Raw genomic sequence first — 17,819 nt, forward strand, 5'->3', positions numbered from 1 at the left:
GTCCGTCAAGGTTGTGTCCTGGCCCCCTTTCTATTTTCATTGTATACAAATGGTTTGGAGGTGGCTTTGCTGAGGGGGGGGCCAGGATCTACCGCAAGTAAGAACACGTCGGATTCCCGCTATGCTCTATGCGGACGACGCCGTGATATTGGCCCGTACCCCACGCGAATTACAGAAGGCTCTGGACAGATATGCAGACTACATGGGGAGCTTACATTTACATATAAACATAAAACAGACCTACGTAATGGTAGCAGGCACAGGGAAAAAAGGGGTTAAAGATATTTTCCTCCGCAAACAAAAGCTTGAAACAATGGCCCAGTATCCTTATTTACGCATCATGATTGATGATAAATTGAACTGGAAACCCGCAGTTGAGGCAAGAAAACATCTCTTTATGAGAGCCATTGTAGCCCTCATTAATTTTTCCAAAAAATTGGGCAAAAGGTCTCCAGTAGAATTGCTAAAAATGTATAATGCGAAATGCCAGGCAATAGCCCTGTATGAGGCATGAGTGTGGGGGAATGCTAACATTAACGCTTTACAAGTGGCAGAGAATATATTTTTGAGATTCTTAGTAGCAGCACCTAAATCGGTTTCTACGCTTGCATGCCACATGGAACTGGGGGTCCCGTACTTGGTGGACTTGGTAAGAATTCAACCACTTCTACTTTGGCGAAGAATTTGTTTATCTGAAAAAAATTCACTTACTAAGCAAATCATGGCAGATTGTATGTCCCTAGACCATTCATTGAAGATCAGTTGGCTCTCTTATGTGAGAAAGTTTCTGACTGACTTAGGGCTAGGGACCTACTATACCTCACCTGAGACGATCCGTGAAATTTCAAGGAAGGATCTGAAAGCAAGGGTGTTGGGCCACTTGGAAGAATTAAGAATTGCCAACGAAGCTTCAAAAGCCTCTGTTCAGCATTCAATTGCGGTCCAGATTACCTTGTCAGTTCAGCCTTATCTAACTCACGACCTTAAGGTATTTGAACGACTTCTTTTGACAAGATTTAGGCTAAATATTTCCCATCGCTTAGTCGCCTTCCCAGTAAAAAATAGCTGGGATTCAATTCTTATACCCTGCCCCTGCGATGAAATCCCAGAGCAGTCAACAATACACACCATTCTGTTCTGTAAGTTTTATCATGGTCATCGTTAGCTATGGCTGATACCTCTGCAGTTTCTAGATACCGAATATACTTGTAACCTTATTGTCAATTTTCTGAAATGTAATTTTTAAACACAGAATAAACTTGTGACAAGTTTCTTTTATCGATGTAATGGTTGAATTCTAGAATGCTATGTATTGATAGTACAGTTTGACCCCCAAATGATTCTATGGTTAACTGTCTTTAAAATGCTTTGTAATGAATTTCTCTCTTTAATACTGTTTTTATAATGTGTAAAATCATGTTTTGTATTTGCGATGTTGCTTTTATGGTTTTCTATCTTGTAAAACCGAATAAAGAAATAACTACTACTATATGAAAAATGGTTCTAATCTTTGGTGCTACAAGTTCCAGAAGAAAGCCCATCCCCCGAAATATGTTTCATATTTAAATTAGGTCCTCTATGTGATATTTACTTTAAAACATTATTTGTGGGTGATTGCACCATACTTTAAAAAAGTTGTTTCCTGTTCAGAAAACAGAAAGTGATTTCAAGACAGTGATTACTTAGGATCCTCATGACATCCTCCTCCTCATAGGCCATCGATGAGCAAGATACTAATGATGAGAGCACAGTGTAGTGAGCTCATACGTCACTTATCAAGTTTGTTGAAAACTACTGAATTGCTTGAGCCATCTCTCCCAGAAAATCCTCTTGCTGTGAATACAAAAGAAGGAGAACTCCAAACAGCTATCCACTTTGTATTGGCTTATCAGTTAAGCTCTGTTCAGGTAAAGTCTGAGCACAGAGCTCAGGTGTCTGGTGGCACAGGTTGACTTACATGGACACAGCATGGGTTGGTGGTTGATGACTCTAACTGAAGACAGCCAGGCCCTGACAGAGCCCTATTTTAAGGTGACCTGGCCTTGATGAGACCAGGAGAGAGAAATTATTTGTGTCTGAGCAGAAGTAGTGGGTGCGTTCTGCAACACTACCCCTAGTGACAGAAGCAGCAGGGACATTGGGGGAAGCCCTGGCCCTCTTTCTAGTTCCCCAGACAAGACCTGACTGGAGAATGCAGCAGTACTTCAGCAGTACTTCAGTTTGTCACCAAAGCGATCTGTGCCATAGCTTCAATCAGCCTCCCACAATTTACTCAACAGCCATTTCTCCTCCCCCAAATAATAGCCCCATGAGAGTTCAACCAGCAGGACACCCTACTCGAGCAATCAATCTTCTGTCATTACATTGCTGGCAAGTGTCATGCCTAGTTTACTTACACTCCTTTGTATGCCAGATGGCCACACACTCTCACATGGCCAGATACACCTGCTGAAGGCTTGTGCGCCAACCTGGAGTCTGCTCCATGATTCCACAGATCTCCCTTGTAGCCTGGTATGGACCTCCTGGTGTCCACACAGACTGCTTTGTGTCACTGAGCAAAGGCCGCCTTTTGCAGTACTTTGCAGGGCTTTCATTGCAGCTTGGCCAATGGGTGATTGCTACTTCAGCCCATCACCTACCCTCCTCCAGCGTTTGTAAACTGGAGGCAATCTTTCATTTTGAGACAAAGCACAATCAAACTGAATAACTAAAACTGAAGAGGGACTGTTGTCTCAATGCCAATTAGAGGTCATGATGCTTGCCATCTTGCCCCATAAATTGAACCTCTGACAATGAAAATGTAAATTGTTCATGCTTGTCTATGCTGACTCTAGAGTAGAATAGAGTGGACTAAAAAATAATTAGTTCTATTGTACAGCCTTTCACTCTGAGATATTACTGTAGCAATGTCCTAAGTGAAGAGTCAATAACAAAATAATGTTTTCAGTCGAGTACAATTTGACTTTAGTATAGTAATGGTGTTCCTTTCTCGCAGCCTGTCATTCTGAGCTTCTGTGGTAATTAAGTCCTCCTGAGTCTAGGAAAACAATCACTAAAAAGAGCGTGTTATAATTGTAGCATCTTCCCAGCCTAGGTACCTGCCAATGACTACACCAGACAAGGAGATTAGTATTACACATCTTTATTCTTCTGCATGTAACTGCGCACTCAACATTCTAAATCATTCTTCATTGCATTCCGCACTAACACTTACATCACAGCTCTACGAAGTCCATCAGAAGCCAAAAGGTTCCGTCATTGATACCTCACAAGACACTGCATTAATACAACAACTTCATGATTATGTTCTGATGGACCACTCTTTTTCCCCTAGTAGTCCAGTAATGTAAGCCTTTTCTACTCTTTCTGTTCTTTTTTAATGATCTGTTCCTCAAGTCTTAAAAAAACACACAAAAACCTTGATATAATTATTTATATAGCATTAAAACTATGGGGCCCATTTTGAGTTTGACAATCTGAGTTTACTCCATCAGGATGGTGGGTGGAGGTGATTACTCTCCTATCCTGAGAGTCCTCCATCAACCAACTTTAGAGACCTCTATCAGACCTGTGCACAGGGATTTAGTTCCAATATTTCACAATTGGCAAGCATTTCTCTAACTTTTGTGTGGGTATTTGTACCACAGGTTTCCAAATATTTTAACTATTCTGTGAGGAGGATCCTCCCCACATACAGCATGAATCACTTCACAGGGAACTTCTAGTTTTTACAGAACCACACTTCGGTCTGAAGCAAGAACACCCCTTCCAGGGAAAAGAGTGTGATCTTATTGAATGCCTGTGCAAAAGGATCAAACATGGATCCTTGCAGTGGGTGCATCAATCCACTGAGACCTTGGACTCAGTCAAGCAAATTGATATCCAAATGAGACCTAAACAATTTAAACATCCAAACTTTTGGAAAACCTCTATGCTCACATAAAATCTTTCCTGCCCCTCACGCTATTGAAAAAGAAGTTGGCAACTGTTTATTTTCCCATAGAATAGACAAGTAGCCCCAGCACCCTTTTATATCTAGTGCTAAAGAAGACATGCCAGGTGAAACTAATAGTTTGCAATGTGCTTTCTATTAATTTTCACTACACCACCATAGCAAGTATACCATGACCCCAAACAACTCTTTACAGCTTCTTCCATCACACCCAGGCACAAACCATCATACATAACACATCACTTTAACACACTCAGATATCCCATCACAAACACACCAACATTCATGAATACAGGTTCATACATCATTCATGCTACATACGCCACATGGCCCGTCAATGAATCTGACCAATAACACACACCACCACAAATCCACATCATACTTGGTATTGCTGTCAAGCACCCACAAAAAACACTGTTACATCACAAAACTCCCATAACTCAGCCAGATGTGCCTGTCTTGTGGAACCTTCCTCTACCCTTTAAAAACTCGTACACAAGAGGAAGAGTCTCTCTTGCTTTCAGATTTTCTACCTACTTTGCTGCTGGATCCTGGGAATGCCATGGAAGACTGAAAGGAGAAACCTCCTAACACCTACTCAGGACCAGAGGGTCTCTCCAAGACCCAGTTTGGCTTGCCTCTTTAAACTTTAGAGGACCAGTAGGGTGGAAGCCCTGGACTTTTCTGCACCCAAAACAAAGCCATGAAGGAGACCTAGTGCAGGGAGCCAAGACAACCAGCTTTGGAGGTGAGAAGGGTTATTGCAATAGCCCGTGGTGGATAGGTCTCGCCACAAGGAGTAAAATGAGCCCACGATCGTCCAAATCCACCCAACTGGCCAGAGTGATGCATACTAAAGTTTGGCGACTTTTAACCTATTTTTCCTCCCTCTGAGCGTGCAAGGCTACATTGTCATTTTGATCAAATTTCCCAGGGGCTGAGGGACGGCAGAGGGCTTGTGTGGAGCCCCCTTCCCATTTTTCTACTTCACCCGGGGACTCCATCCCCAGGGTGGATTTATGTTACCGAGTCTGGGACCCCATCTATGAGCCCTGAGTACTGGCAGATATGGGGAAGCGCCGTTGTGCTTCCCTGAGACTTAAAGGATGGGAGGACGCAGGAGGCAGAAAAAGCCTTGGACCCCATCCTTGGGCCCTATTGCACAATTTATGGATGGGGGAGTGTCCCCCCATGTGGTCCACTCTCCCCCCTCCCGATGCCCATGTCTGGGATGAGTGGGAGGCAGCCACACAAGCGTGCATGCAGACACAAAGGAAGGCTGCCGGCTCCTGCAGCAGCATGTGATAATGGTGCAGGGGCAGGGTGGTCTCCCTGGGCTGTCCACGAACGGAGCCCCTGGGGTGACACAGTGGGACCAAGCACCCCACTAAAAATAAAAATGCAGCATGAAGCAACGTGCAAACCAAACATTTTTTTAAAGGAAAATATCACAGCAGCAATATGTACTGATTCTAGAGAACTCACACCATAGTGCGTTGTGGGGCCTTTTGTTTAAAAAAGCATTTTCTTTTTTTTTTATATATTTTTATTAGTATTTTATTCTGCAAACACATAACAAGCATGTCATTAAGAATCATAATGCCTCCCTCTTCCATTGGCCTAGACAATTCACAATCCTTCATTTTCCCCAATATGATCAGATCTCCCTCCAACTCCCATTTGGAATCATCATTAAAGACTCTAGCTCCCGTCCCCCCGTCCAAGAGTAATAACCGGCACACTCCCACCAGATCAGAGTCCCCCGTCCAGGCCATGATAACGGCGCCATTTAACCCAGACTCTCCCAAACTTTTTTGGACATCCTCGTCCCTTATACGTGACCCTTTCAGCTGCCATGTATATATCCAGACCCCTCCGCCATTCTTCCAGCTGCGGCAGGGTAGGTACTCCTCATCTCCTTGCCACGTCTCTCTTGGCTACCACTAAGGCCAACACCAGGAAGATCAACAGTGGGCGACTCAGGTCTACGTCATTGGTCATCCCCAGCAGTACCAGTTTGGGGTCTAATGGGAAAGTAATCTCCAACGCCTCTCCCAGCTCTCTTAAGACCTCTCCCCAGTAAGTCTGAATTTCCGGGCAGGACCAAATGGTATGATAGAAGTCCCCCCTGTCGTGACCACATCTCAGGTAGTACGGTTCAGCAGCCCTCCCCATCTTATGTAAGCGCACTCTATCAAAGTAAGTCCTATGGAGGACATTATATTGAAAAAGGCGCAAACGGGACTTAATCGCTACCTCTCTCGGGTGCATCTGGACCGTGTCCCAATCCACCGTGTCCATTTCCCCTACCTCTTGTTCCCATACGCTTCTTAGGCATTCCAGGCCATCTGGCATGTTATTCATCAGGGTTGTATATGTCAATGAAACTGCTCTACGCGGTATCCGTTCCTGCAGGAGACGGCCCTCCAGTGGTGCATACTCCGGGAGCGATCCAGTCAGAGTCCCTTCCGCCCTCCAGGCGTGCCTCAGCTGTACATATTTAAAGTGTTGCGTATGATGCAACCCGAATTTCGCCCTAAGTGACTGAAATGACTGTAATTCTCCATTTTTCATGGCATCTCCCAGCGACGAGATGCCAATATCGTCCCATCTCTGGAAGCCCCTCAACTTACCAAGTTCACTCAGCCAAGCGCACCGCCACAGTGGTGTTTGCCTTGTCAGTTTCTGTTCCCATCCCATGGCCTTTGTCTCCCGTTCCCATGTCCCCAGAGTAACCCTGGTGGCCGGAAGCAGCCTACCTTTCCCCTTGCCCCCGTACAGGTAATGGATGCAGGTGCGGTTCTCCATACCGTACCGCTCTAGCGCGTAAGTGGGGTGTGCCGCAGGGGCATGTATCCACGCATTGATTGGTGCCAAATGCTCCGCCCAATAGTACGCTTCTATGTTGGGCAGCGAGATACCACCACTGTACTGGTGTCTTTGCAGGGGCGTCAGCGCCACCCGAGGCTGTTTCCCCAGCCATAGGAAGGCCCTCAATTCCACGTTTATTTCTCGGAACACGCGGCGCGGGAGGGGGAAGTATTCATTCTGAAAGGCATTAAGAAACCTCGGGAGCGTTATCATAAACATGGCAGCATGGCCCAGTATTGTAAGAGGGAGCATCCTCCACCATGCAGCATCCCCCGTAAAGTTGACTCTTACTCGATTAATGTTTCTGTCATAGGAGCGGTTAGTGTCCCGCGTCACATATATCCCAAGGTAGACAAAGCCCTCAGTCGTTGTCTGAAGCCTTCCTGGCATCTCTGGCCACTCCTCCCATCCCTGAGGGTTATAAAGGATCGATTTGTGCCAGTTTATCCGATATCCCGCTCGGGCCCCTTAGCTGTCCAGTTCCGAGAACACTGCTGCGATCGCAGCGTCCGGGTGTGTAATATATAAGAGGATATCGTCGGCGTACAACGATATTTTTTCCTCCACTGCGTCCACCGGTCCTATTCAAAACCCCCTAATGTCTCCATTCTGTTGGACTGCATGTGCCAGTACCTCTATCATGAGAGCGAACAGCAGAGGAGACAGTGGGCACCCCTGCCTGGTCCCCCGCTTTATTGCGAAATCCTCAGACATCACACCGTTGACTGTAACTCTCGCCCTGGGATCGGTGAATAACAATTTCACTCATTTCTGATATTTGGGCCCGAAGCTGAACCGCTCTAGAGCCCCTTCAAGGAAAGGCCAGTGAACTGCGTCAAACGCTTTTTCTGCGTCCAGGGACAAGAACAGATGCGGGTCCTGTCTATCACTCACCTCCATTAGCCAATTATGTGTCCGCCTAAGATTTAATCTAGTTGCCTGATCCGGCAGGAAGCCTGTTTGGTCACGGTGAACGAGCTCAGATATCACCCGCCGCATTCGGAGGGCCAAGATCATCGCGAGGAGCTTCACTTCAACATTTAAGAGGGAAATGCGGCGATACGACGCACAGTCGTCTGCCGGTTTACCTTCCTTGTAGATTGGGATGATTGTGGCCAGTCGAAGGTCCGGCGGGAGCACACCCTCATGTGCTGCGTCCTCGAACAGCCCCAAAAAATGGCGGGCCAGTAAGTCTGCGGTCTTTTTAAAGAATTCTGCCAGGAAACCATTAGGGCCCGGGGACTTCCCCCAAAGCTTGGCGAGGGCTTCCTTTATTTCGTCTAGTGTAATGTCTACATCCAAGTCACGTTGATCCTCCTCCGCTAACACCAGGAGGTCAATGTGGGCAATATACTGCATCGCGTCCTCCTGTGACCCTAGATCCCTGGCGTTATAGAAGACTCTGTAATACTCCGCAAAGGCGCCAGCTATCTGTTCATCTGTTTGCACCAGTCTCCCCTGACTGTCCCTCACCTCCTCCACCCACCTCGCATCACTTTCTAAGCCACGCCAACAACCTCCCAGACTTATCCCCCACGTCATATAGGCGATGCAAAGTCGCCAACGCCTGAGCCTCAGCCTCTCCCGTCACCACGCTTCTATACTGACGCTGCACATCTGAGAGTCTTCGGTAAACCCCCACATCTCTAGTGAGCTGGTGTTCTCGCTCCAGGGACAGGATTTGGGCTTCCAGTGCTCGAACCTTTGTCTGAACTCCCCTCCGTTCCCCCGCCAATCTAATCTATGCTCTGTCCCTCAGGACCGCCTTCAGTACTTCCCAAAGCACCAGCCGGGGCTCGGTTGTTCCCTCATTTTCAGCAATGTAAACTTTCACGTCGGCCCGTAGGCCCTTAAGTATGTCCGCGTTCTGGAGGTCCCATGCCGTCAGTCTCCAGGTCGCGCGCCTCTCGGCCCTTCCCTTGCCCTTCCCTTCCCAACCACTACCATTAGGGGTGAGTGGTCCGATATACCTCTCGCCTGATATGCTGCCAAATCCTGTACATGAAGCGCGTGCCGAGCCATAAAGATATAATCCAACCGTGAGTACACCTTGTGTGCTCCAGAGAAGAACGAGTATGTCTTATCCATCAGATGGAGCCATCTCCACACATCCACCAATTCCAGCGTACAGATCGTCCGGGAAAGCAAGGTAGGTGTCGGGGTCCCTGCCCTATCCCCAGTCCTATCTGCCACTGGGTCCATTACATCATTGAAGTCACCTCCCAGCACTTGTAGGGTGTCTGACATGGTCAAGAGGATATCAGTGACTGCCCTTAGTGTACCTGCCTGCAGTTTGGGCGGAGCATAGGCCGAGATAAGCGTGTATTCCCTCCGTCCCCAACTTCCCCTGACCCCTACGTACGTCCCTTGTGGATCTACCCAGGTCTGCGCCACCAGAAAAGGAAGGTTCTTCTTTATGAGTATGGCTACCCCTCTAGAGCTCGTGGAGAACCCTGCATGTGCGAGAACTTTATAGTGCCCCCTATCCAGTAAAGTGCATTTGGTGCCCTGTAGGTGCGTTTCCTATAGCAACACTATGTCAGGTTCCACCCTCTTCACATAATTATTGACCAGCCCCCGTTTAATCTTACTGCCGAGTCCATTAACATTCCATGTCAGTATCTTAGTCCCTATCTGAGCCAGAGTCTCTTCTGTATGGTGATCCGTCATCGTGGCCTGCATCTCAGTGTGGGTTTCTTAAAGTGCGTGTAGGTGGGGCAACCAGGTCGTGGGCCTGTATGACCATCATGACATGCTATAACAAAACCCCCCTCCCCCAACTCCCATTCCAAGCGAAAAATCTGATACTCACATCCGAATCCCCCCCCCAAGTGTCCCCATGCAAAAAACAACAGTGCAGTCCCCCAACTCCCCCCTCCCCACCGTTCCCCCCTCCCATCCCATCTGCACAACAGGTCACGTATAGGACTTTCGGGCGGAGAAGGTCTGTCGCCCACCCCAAGAAACCCCTACAAACCTATCCCCGAACTGCTATCCACAAAGCATATAACTCTCCCTCCGCCTATAGTTACACACAATAGGATAATGTGCCCCAATTAGCAATCAAGCAATAAGGTATAGGGGGTAAAACAACTTGCGTGCCATCCAGCATGAGCCGTATCTCGTTCGTCCCAAGTTCAAGAATGCGAGTCCTGTAAGTCGGCCCCAGCCTCCCTGGCCGATTCCTGTTCCATCTCGTTGATTGCTGCAACCAGCGGGTGCATTGACTGCGCCACCGCATCCTCGGTGTCAAATATGTCACCACTGGGTTCTTCATCCCCTTCTGAGTGGGTGCCTCCGGCCAGGCAGCGAAACCTAGATCCCGCTTGATCCCCCACTTCGGGGGACGCTGACCTCTGCCTCTGTTGACCGCTCGAACCTTGCGTGGGATACGGCGTCGTCTTCACCCTCCTACTGCCTCGGGTACTCCTCGGTCTCTGTGTCTTCGGTTGCTCCCACTGGGCCCCGGTGGTACCGCTCCGCGTCTCCCCACCTCCGATCTCCGGAAGGAGGGGCGCTCCTCCAACCACTGCCATGCGTCTTCCGGGTGGGTGAAAAAGTAGGCTTTTTCTTTATATATGACTTTCAACTTCGCCGGGAAGAGCAGCATATACTGGATATGTAAGTCCCTCAACTTTGCCTTCACCATGTTGAAGGAACATCGCTGCTTCTGCACCTCCTGGCTTTACTCTGGTAATATCATAATCTGTGAGTTCTCCATACGGATCTCCCCCAGCTTTCTGGCTTCTCTCAATATCAGATCCCGATCCGCAAAAAGTTCAGGAAGCGGGCAATGACCGGCCTCGGTCTCTCCCCCACCTGTGGCTTCGCCAGCAATGCCCTGTGCGCTCTTTCTATCACAAAACAGTTCGAAAAGGTCGCCGCCGGGAAAGTCTTCTGCAGCCAGGGGGGCATTCTAGCACAAGACTGGTGTGTGCACTTACCTGCTGGTCCGGCTTCCGCCTGCTGCATCTGGGGGGCTAACGCTGTGTGTCTCCCTGCCGCCGCTTTCCTCCACCTTGCGGCCGGAGACTACAGCTCCCAGGTAGCCTAGCGGGCACTTCCGGTTTTCGCCACCATCGTGCCCGGAGGCGCTACTTAAGAAGAGAGGCTCCCTCGGTGGAGCGGGGGGCGTTCTTGCACAAGACTGGTGTGTGCACTTACCTGCTGGTCCGGCTTCTACCTGCTGCATCTGGGGGGCTAACGCTGTGTGTCTCCCTGCCGCCGCTTTCCTCCACCTTGCGGCCGGAGACTACAGATCCCAGGTAGCCTAGCGGGCACTTCCGGTTTTCGCCACCATCGCGCCCGGAGGCGCTACTTAAGAAGAGAGGCTCCTTCGGTGGAGCGGGGGGCATTCTTGCACAAGACTGGTGTGTGCACTTACCTGCTGGTCCGGCTTCCACCTGCTTTATCTGAGGGGCTAACCCTGTGTGTCTCCCGGCAGCCGCTTTTCTCCACCTTCGGCCGGAGACTACAACTCCCAGGTAGCCTAGCGGGCACTTCCGGTTTTCGCCACCATTGCGCCCGGAGGCGCTACTTAAGAAGAGAGGCTCTCTCCGCATCGCGGGACTCGCCAGGCGTAGCCCGGGCAAAGGGCGGGCAGTCTGTTGCAGTCCGGGACTGAAGGAGGCTGGGCTGGGCCACGGACTTTGGCTTTTGCGGACCAGACTTACCCCAAATCTGTGAGACTACCTTTGTTATGTTTTAATGTACTTTGTATTATTATATTTAAATCCTTAGTTATCTCAGTTTATATTAGTGTGAGTAATTCATGATAGCTATGGTGCTTTTAAATATTGGTTTGTAGGTTTTACCTTGACATCTAACAATGTCCAAACTTAGATCTGCCAAAACCCCCTTAGTGACCACCACGTTGGATAACTACTTGGTTAAAGTAGTAAATAAAATTAACAAAGACCGCGTCTCTCATTAAGCCGGGTAAGTCGCCCGGCTTCACCCACTAGCCTGTCTGCCCCCTAGAAGCTCCCGCTTTAGACAACAGTTGTAATGAAGGCTTTCAAACAATAATTAATAATGAAATATCTGGTTCTCCAGTGCAAAGCCAGGTAGTTTTGGATGACCCTTCGGATACTTCACAACAACCTTCCCCGGCACGTAGAGTAGTAAGGGCCTGCATGAAGTTACCGAATAAGCGCGGGGGGGGGGTAACAGGAAAACTAAAAGAGTTGGTACACCATCAAAAAGTTCAGAGGGAATTAATGAGACCTCGAATAAGGATGGGATGATTAATCTGAACCCGGATCAATTTGATTTGTTGGCCAGTATTATTGATACTAAATTGGAATTGATGATTAAACCCCTAGTGGCCAAATTAGACCAGGTCTCCAAAGAAGTAACTAGATTGGGTGGCCTTCTGAATTCTCATATTGCCCTGGCCAAAACAAATAAGGTTACAAAAGTGGGCACTAACATAAATAAGGACGTAGTTGTACCTTCCGAAGGGGGGATTAGGGCTATTCAAACAGTACCAGCCGATCAACTACCCACAGTGAGTTTAAGTAACCAACCAACCACAGTGGTGGGGAATAACGAGGGGTGGAATGAAGTAAGGAGAAGACTTTCTGCTAATCTCCCCCCAGATTGCGCTTCCTACGTGGTTGTACTAACTAACGTACCTGGGGTGGACTCCCATCTTACTGCGCCTCGGCAAGAAACCCACGACTCCCTGAAAAATAAATCAGTATCATGGTTGCACAAAAATTGTGGGTTCCCAATTGCCTATTCAAATGACATATTATCTACTCGAAGAGTTAGCTGGATAGGTAACTCTAGAAAGAACAGTAGGGGGGGACTGTATCATTGTTAATTTTAAGCACCCCCAACATGTTGCCACAGTTCTGCTTAGAGCGGCTTCCCTACCATTTGCCGATAACACTGTATGTGCACGTCCTCTTGGCTTCTTTTACAGCCACCTTAGTAATATACCACCCACATATATTAACCAGCCCAAGCCATTTTCATCTCTTCCTGGGCCTGGTTTTGCTCTTCCACTGCAAAACAGTATTCAAGCTTTAAATAGCATGGATCCACATTGTGGGCCGCCCAGAAGCGAGTTCAATGCACAGGCTATAAACGAATTCCTAATTCCTAGGCAAAATAGATATGGGTCTATCAGCAACCTTGAGGAAAATGACTGACTGGATCACCCAGCAGCAGATAAGCCTATGCAATCTAGAGGGGTAGAAGCTACTGAGCTGCCCTCTTTATTGAATATGCCAGTCAGGGCTACCCAAGCAGGGACCAGGTTTCTTAGCTGGAACATCGCGGGATTAAACTCCAAATCCAATGATCCAAAGTGGAGTACCTGCCTCATAGAGTGTGACATTATTGGGCTCCAGGAAATGTGGGATACCAAAAATACCTTTCTCCTGGATGGATATGCAGCATTTTGTTCACCGGCAGTAGCAACCCATATGGGAAGGGCAAAGGGAGGGCTCTTAACCCTAATCTCTTTGAAAATTCGGGGACCTACACCTTGGTAGAAACCAGATCACCTTACTGCCTGGCCGTTCAAATCTCAAGTAAAGCCGCTGGCATTTGGCTTGTGGTCAATTTTTATAATTCCTTTGATAAGGCTTATTTTAACAAGCACTTAGTCAGTCTTCATGATTTTTTAGATTTATACAGTAAAAACATTGTAAGCTGTTATTCGGTCGTAGTAATGGGCGATTTTAATGTTCATTCTTGTACAAAAAACTGTTATGTCTGGGATTGTTTGGGTCCGGCTGAGCATGAAAACATACATTTTGAGCATACTCCAGCGGGGTCTTATTTGGAGGAATTGGTGGTGGGTAATGATCTGACTTCCCCAAGACAATCAAGGGGGGAAAGTCCGACCTTTAAAGGAAATGGTAGGGGTTCAACCATCGATTATATTTTTGTAAGCTCCGCTGTGGCAAGAAGGGTAACGCAATACAGTGTCTCCTGGTCAACTTATAGTGACCATAACCCGGTAACGCTGACATTGGAAGATGACCTAAAGAAAGAGGGCAAAACCTACACAACAGTTGGCAAGTTAGACATCAGACCCACTGACCAGGCCCGGCGATTAAAATGGTGCCTGGTGGTGCCCGAGGAGTTTCATGAAAATCTACGGGCAAAGGTTGGGCACGAAATCTCCCTCTGCCTAACAGACGGCAAATTAGACAATGAGGTCCTGGAGGCCTACACCAAAATCTGCACTCAGATTAGCAGTGATCTAAAAATCTTGGGCAAGGGCCAGGAAAGGACAGGGGAGAAGTGGTTTGACCACAACTGCTCTGCAGCCAATCGTAAGCTGCTGGCAGCATTGAAAGTAGTTCCCTCCGACAAACTAGAGATAGCTACCCTCAGGAAACTATATAAAGAGACACTAGGGAAGCGGGAATAAGAAATCAGGGAGGATGCCTGGAATGAGCTCCTATCTGTAGATGTGGTCAACAACAGCGCCAAATTCTGGGCGGTGGTCAATCGGCCCTTCTTTCAAGATACATAAAATAGTGAGCTTGACTGCGGGATACAGAAAGAAGGATGGCTCAGACATTTTAAGCAGGTATATGATGGAGAAAGAAATCCTGCAGACTCTGTTTTTAATATCGTAAAATATACCCTGTCCTTCACAGAGTCAGACGTATTAAAAGCAATAACTCAAATGATGAGCAATAAGGCCCCGGGCCCTGATGGGGTCCCAGCAGACCTTTTTAAATCAGATATTAAGACATGGGCAAAAATATTGTATAACGTGTTTGTAAACGCTTGTCAATTGGGCTTGCCAAACACATGGGCACAATCAGTAATAGTACCAACATTCAAGAAAGGTAACAGAGGAGATCCAAGTTGTTATCGCCCGATATCACTTATAGACTCCTCTGTAAAGGTACTAGGAAGGGTGGTGCTCAGCCAACTAACTGGATGGTTGGAGGAGACGGGTTCATTATCTGAAGCACAGTACGGCTTCAGAAAAGGGATGGGCACCACAGATCAATGCCTAAACCTGCAGTTACTAATAGGGAAATACACAGTGGCAAAGAAGGGAACACTTTTTCTGGGCTTCATGGACCTGTCCTCGGCCTTTGACCGAGTGAACAGGTCAAAGCTGTGGTCCATCCTCCTAACCCTGGGAGTTGACAAAAACATCGTCCACTTTTTAGCTGATTTACACAGGGACTTATTTGCCACTGTGAGATATGACCAACAGGGTAACTGCACTGAAGGGATACCGATTGCCTTGGGTGTCAGACAAGGCTGTATTTTGGCACCATTGCTATTTACATTATACATTAACAGCCTAGATCACACTTTAATTGCCTCCAGTAAGGATATCCCCCATGTAGGGAAACGCATGACTCCCACTTTGTTATATGCGGTCGACGCCGCACTTTTAGCTAGAACGGCGGTAGGACTCCAGCTACTCTTGAATTCCTTTGCAGCCTTCATGAGATCATTGGAGCTGGGCAAAAATTTTGCCAAATCCCATGTAATGGCTATTAGGCAGAGAAATTTAAAGGTGAGAACCATGTACTGTGAAGGGAACATATTAACCAAGGTCTCAACTTTCCCATACTTAGGAGTCTTATTTGACGACCGGGGCACGTGGGGAACCCAAATCATAGCTAAAAAAAATGTCCTGATCAAGGCCACGTCGGCCGTTCTAGGATTCACCAGGAAACTAGGAGCAAGACCAATGAAGGCACTCTTTCAAATATATAGAGCAAAGTGTCTTTCACTCGCAATGTATGGGGCAGACCTGTGGGGCATTAAAAATGCCAAGGCAATTCAGATAGTCAAGGACAGGTTCTTAAAAAATATCTTATCTGTCCCGCAATATAGAGCCAATTTAATCGTCCATCAGGAATGTGGAATTGGCTATGTTGAAGATGCTATCGCAGTAGCCCCGCTCCTGAAATGGATAATGACCTGGTTAAACCCTGATTTATTATTAAATCATCATATTTTGAAAGACTGCATGGCACTTGATTATGGGCATCGCATTCCCTGGCTCAATTACGTCCATAAGTTGTCGCACAAGCTGGGTAGACCAGAACTCTATTATCACCCAGAGAAATTATCTAAGGCAGATGTAAAATGGACCAAGGTAACATACTACCGCATTGTTACTGCAGATAGAGAAGAGAGAGAGCTGGGAAAGGCAACAGTAAGGGCCCACCAGTTGCGGAAAACTACATTAGACATGGAACCATACTTGGACATCGTCACAAATCCCAACCATCGATTCCTACTGACAAGATTCAGACTGAATCAGCTTCATTACTTGATTGGTGAAAAGCTAGGTTGGAAGAGGGTCGAAGATCTCGGGGTCTGCTCTTGTGATAACTTCTCTGAGCAGGATACCCTGCACCTCATGTTTTTTTGTGACCACCTCACTGATATCAGGAAGCGTTTTATTATCCCAATCCGAGTCAACAAAGGCTTCATGCAAGCCAGGCCAGCCTTAATCTATCTCCAAATGCTGACAAATGTTTGGGAAATTTTTAATATTGCTAACTTTCTTGCTACTGCTGTTAGAACCCTAAAGAGACTGAATTGATAACATGAAATTATGTATGTTGTAGCAATATAGTTTTATGATGAAATATAAGTACAAATGGTTTTACCCGTAATTCTAACATGTACATGGTAGTGTATTAATTGTTTTTAATCATGGTCTTTTATTTACTGTGCAAAATTGTTTTATAGTATACTTTTATGGTTTGTTTTTAAACCAAATAAAGTGAATTGACTGACTGAGTGCAAGAACCCCGCCATGTCGTTCCCTTCAATTCCTTCTCAAAAGCCCACAAAGCGGAGATTATTTCGTCGGGCCCTGTTTTCCGCATCATCCACCTTCCATTGGAGTTGTTTGTGTGAGGCCTGGAGCTCTGCCACATCCTTCTTCAGGGTATGTATTGTTTCTTCGGCTTCACCCAACCAGGTTTCCGCCTTAGTGACCCTCTCCGTCAGGTTGCGAAAGTGCTGTCGTAATAGTGTGACCTTGGAGCCCACCTCTCCAATCTTGACCTCCAGTGCTGTACGGGAGGCCTGAATATCCTCCCTCGACACGTGTATGGCCTCCAGCAGTAGTGCCGTGTCCGAATTGGGCCCGGGAGCTCCGTCTCCATGGAGGCGGGGCCGTAGCATAGCGGTCCAGGGTCCCCTGTCGTGGGGTCCTAATGGCTGCCTCTTTTTTCCCCATTCTGCCCCCCGTAGGGCTATGTATCACCAAGGACCCTCGTGTCTGGTCTCCTCCTCCGCTAGGCCGTCCAGCAGCTTCCGGCCTTCAACTCAAGCTCAACGTGGCCAGGCCCAGTGCAGTTCCCCGGGCCGCTTCCTCACGTGTGGCTTACACCCAGACCATCAGCAAGATGTTGCCCCAGGGCGGGGGCCCAACCCTCCAGGCAGATCAGGCCGGGGCACCTCCGGCATACTTGCGTGTCCCTGGAACTCTAGAGGCTGTCAAGGTATCTCCTCTCGTCCCGGCACTAGGCCTCTATGCCTCTCCCCGTCTCCGTGCCTATATCAAGCCGTCCGTGCTCCCGATCGAGCCCTGTCCACCTCCCTCGGGCTACGACTCAATATTCTCCTCCGGAGCTCCGTTCACAGGGGGGGGGATGATGATGATGGAAGGCCGTCCCCCGGGCCGGGGGGCGTTAAGCCGTTATAAGCACCAGGCCGGACTCCACCGCTGCAGATCCCCCGGCTGTATCCTCGACCGCCGCACCGGCCTCACTCCTGGTCTGTCCCTCAGACTGCTACTCTTCTCCCTCGCAGGCCCCCAGCTGCAGTGCCATCCCGGGGCGGCTCCGTCGTCCGGGTTGGTGCTGGCGCCGCCCCCCTCCGCCACCCGGGCCTACCTCGTCAGGTCTACAGTCTGGGCTCTCTCTGCCACCGGTACACACCTTTGCGGTGCGGCCCCGCGATCATCCGTCGGAGTTCCGTCGGCACTTCAGGCCGCCCCGGTTGGATCACAGCCGGTACCGCAGCGCCAATGCCCTTCCCA

Source organism: Lissotriton helveticus, chromosome 12 (genome assembly GCF_964261635.1).
Source record: "Lissotriton helveticus chromosome 12, aLisHel1.1, whole genome shotgun sequence".
NCBI lineage: Eukaryota > Metazoa > Chordata > Amphibia > Caudata > Salamandridae > Lissotriton > Lissotriton helveticus.